Raw genomic sequence first — 3805 nt, forward strand, 5'->3', positions numbered from 1 at the left:
TTGAATTCACCTGTATAATAACAGTATTGTTTAATATATGGAATTTCTGTTTATGAACTTTTTACAGTTCGTTCTTTAAGTTCTCTGGTAAACTTAAGACTAACTAAATTGTCTTTCTTTTTCTTTTTCGTTCTTTTTCTGTTATTATGGGACAAGTGAAATTCGTATTTGTAGTTGCAAATGAAACGTTAGTATTTTAAATTTTCGAGAGTAACATTAGGTTTTAATTCGTGTTTATGAGCTAAAAACAAAATAAAATATTGTAAAAATGTTATTATAATAAAAGCTAAAATAATGAGTAAATAGATAAAGTATATAGTCCATGTTTGTAAATATTTACAGGGAGGAAAATGGTGACTATAGTTGTTTTAAAATAACAGATGTAACAATAAATAAATTGGTTTCATTGTTCTACTTACTATTTTCTGGATAATACCACCTTTACCAACAGTATAGTAAACACTTTACCAGATATATAATAACTTTTGTTATGTATTTATAAGTCTATAAATTTCTATATAGTATACGAAATTTAGTATTCTTTCTAAACTATTTAAAATGATATATATATATATGTATATTAACTTAAGGAATGATTATTACTGAACAAAAACTACGTTACACCTGTGGATGATTTACAGTTTTAATTAATTAACAAATGTATAAACGGTATCAGTAAATAACATTAAAAAGAAATTATTTAAACATTTACATATATATATATATATATATGTCCAACCTAACCTAGCTAAGGTAAATATTTTTTTCTATCTTAGAAAATCATCTAATCCATCAAGAAACGGACCACATATGTCCACCTTCTTCTCCTGGACCTACTGATTGTGCTGATGTTTTGTTTAATGGACACCGTGCCAGTGGAGCGTACCGTATCTGGCCCAAGTCATGGACGACTACTGGAAGTTTCAGTGTTTACTGTGACATGGATACTGATGGAGGAGGCTGGACGGTAAGTAACGTTTATTATAGATAATATAATATAAAACTATTACATGCAAAAACACGTGTAGAAAGTTTGATTATTACTGTAAACTTATACATTTTAAATATTTTCCGTCATAAGAATATTTCTACTAAATTGTTTTGAAATAATAAATTGAAAGAGTTGTATTCAACATAATAATGATAAAGTAATAAATTATATTACAAAGTGAACTTTGATTACCTGCGTCACCTGAGTAATTACTGACATGTAATTTATACAGGTAGTCTTCGTTTTCTATCCAAAACTCCCGGTAGATGGCGAACCTCTCGTTTCCTTCTTTATCCTTTAAGTCAAACCTAATTGAGTAGTTTCCTTGATTTGTTAGAGCGTAGATCCGATCGTTTCCTAAATATTAATAATGAAACGTTTTGTTTGTACTGAAAACATACTTCATAATATATCAAGGCAAATGTTTAAATCATGAAAGGTTACTTTAAAATAAACATTTATCAGACTGTTTTCAAGAAAGAAGATTTTCAAAGTGTTTCACAGTTACATAAAGGAGATCACTACAAACAAAATATCAAAACCAAAGATTAAAACGTTACAACAAACTAGTGTTTCGTAGAGTAAGAAAAGGTTTAAGTATTAAAATAATCCCGTTGGTTATCAAACAAAGACTTTGTCAGACCAGACAATAATTGTTAACACCTTTAATAAATATTGTTAGATCATCCTCAAAGTAACAATAATTTTTATCCTATATCTTGTATTTCTAAACAACGTATTCAAAAGTCTCATTACAGCCTAACTACCCAGAACTTCTATACCTTCAACATCATCTGTTGGAAAACTGTAATCAGGACCTACCTAGCCAGAACTCCTTCTTAAGATCTCCAAATCCTACTTTGTAATCTGCCCAAGTTTTGAAAAAGTAGTCCTTTGGGTTTCCATGGTTTCCTCTTCTTTGTATTACCTTACATACAGACTGGTGTATTTACAAAAATACCTAGATAATGATAGGTTTATTTTTTTGTGAGTGTAAAACACGTAAATACACCAGTCTGATTTGAACACAATTTATTATCGGTTTGATTTTCGATACCTCACTAGTATGAAGGCTTGGTTTGGTCTGATATTTCATTGGTGGTAGTGTCCAGGGTCACTGATGAGGAGTGGAATTCTCCGAAACTACTCTGGCTCACAGACACACACTCCAATGAAAGAATAGACCATTCCAAGCTTTAACTTGTTGTTAAACAAATGTTTAAACAACTTTAATTATGTACAAACTGCGCAGTGTCAGCTAACAACACGAAGAATTAAATTGTGGAGGATTGCTACAAGTTCTTCAAATACCTATAGAATGATAGGTTTCTTTTTGGTGAGTGTAAAATGCGTAAATACACCATTCCACTCCTCATCAGTGACCCTGGACACTACCACCAATGAAATATCAGACCAAACCAAGCCTTCATACTAGTGAGGTATCGAAAATCAAACTTCTCCGAAACTACTCTGGCTCACAGACACACACCCAATTAAAGAATAGACCATTCCAAGCTTTTACTTGTTGTTAACCAAATGTTTAAACAACTCTACTTATTCAACTGTGTTCACCTCTTTAATTTATAAAATTACGTGAGATTTAAACATTTTATCATTAAATCTTCTTCTTGCTTGTGTACCATACGTACGGAAATATATGAATTTGAAAACAAAAACAACTTAAATATAAACAAAACACAGTAACGTTAGAGAAACGTTCTTCGTTTTGAACCTAATAATACCAACTATTCTAATGAAATATATACATAATCAGGATGAATACGATAAAACTAAACGAACTATCTATCTATCCTATATAAAAGACCGCGTGGGTCACGTCACGTTACGCTTGATTTCTAGAAATAGGAAGAGTCATAAAAGCCAATTGGCATTTATCGTGATAGAATAATTATATTACTGTCTGTCCATTACGATTTTACGAGTGACGGGGTTGCAAGGGGACTCTGAGGGAGGGGGGGGGTGTCCTGAAACCTTATAAATGTAGTGATTGTTGGTATAATTAGCCTAAAGTAAACACGTAGTGCGAGATCTCCTAGCCTAGAACCAAGTGCGTAAAATTTATCATGAAAGAATAAACATCGATTCAATTTTAAACTTAAATTGTTTTTGAATTAACCTGTTTTCTGTTAAATCATCAACGTTTTTAATAAAAAACAAACCTATTTAATCAACCGAAACTCTAAATTAAATAATCAACATATTTTTAAACAGTTTTGTTGGCTATACATTTCATTTCATACTTTCAGTACATAAACTAACAACAATATTAGGTTATACATTTGTTGTTAAGCAACTGTTACGACAGCAGAATTAGCGTGACGCTGGGAGCAAGCGCGCTGGAGTTTCGAGAATTATCAGGGAACTCCCCGAATATCCGAGTGTTTACTAGACGCTCTCTTATTTAGTATATAAACCTGGCAAAGAAAGCCAGCGAGATCGACAGATAGATAATTGAGTTAAATGAACAGTAGGCACCGAAAGTAAAGTGTGTGAATCACTGTGATTTATAGCGTGTGTTATAAAGATTGTTAAGTTTAAAGCGACTGTGGAAATTCTTTGTATTATAAAAAGTTGTATCGAGAAAGAATAAACTAGTTTTAATCAAGAAAGGACTTGTATTACTGAAGTTTCTCGAAAAGAGTGGACCAGGGTGAACGTTTTTGTTAACAATACATTTTGGTTATTTTGGAATGTCTTTAATAACATGGGTTATGGTTAATCTGGAGTATTCTCTTTTTGAATGTTATGATTAAAGTGTAAGGTATATTTTGTAGTGGATTATTGTTAACAATA

At 31.3% G+C, this 3805-nt stretch overlaps 1 long non-coding RNA gene across 1 annotated transcript in view; it reads left to right on the forward strand.

Annotated features, from left to right (window-relative positions):
* LOC106475362 overlaps positions 1 to 979 on the forward strand; it is a 3647-nt gene extending 2668 nt beyond the window's left edge. Inside the window, exon 3 of the long non-coding RNA XR_001291806.2 lies at positions 777 to 979. This is a non-coding gene — a long non-coding RNA (uncharacterized LOC106475362). The remainder of the gene's footprint in view (positions 1 to 776) is intronic.
* The last annotated feature ends 2826 nt before the right edge of the window (positions 980 to 3805 follow it).

The sequence above is a fragment of the Limulus polyphemus genome, unplaced genomic scaffold (genome assembly GCF_000517525.1).
Source record: "Limulus polyphemus unplaced genomic scaffold, Limulus_polyphemus-2.1.2 Scaffold8470, whole genome shotgun sequence".
Taxonomy (NCBI): Eukaryota; Metazoa; Arthropoda; class Merostomata; order Xiphosura; family Limulidae; genus Limulus; species Limulus polyphemus.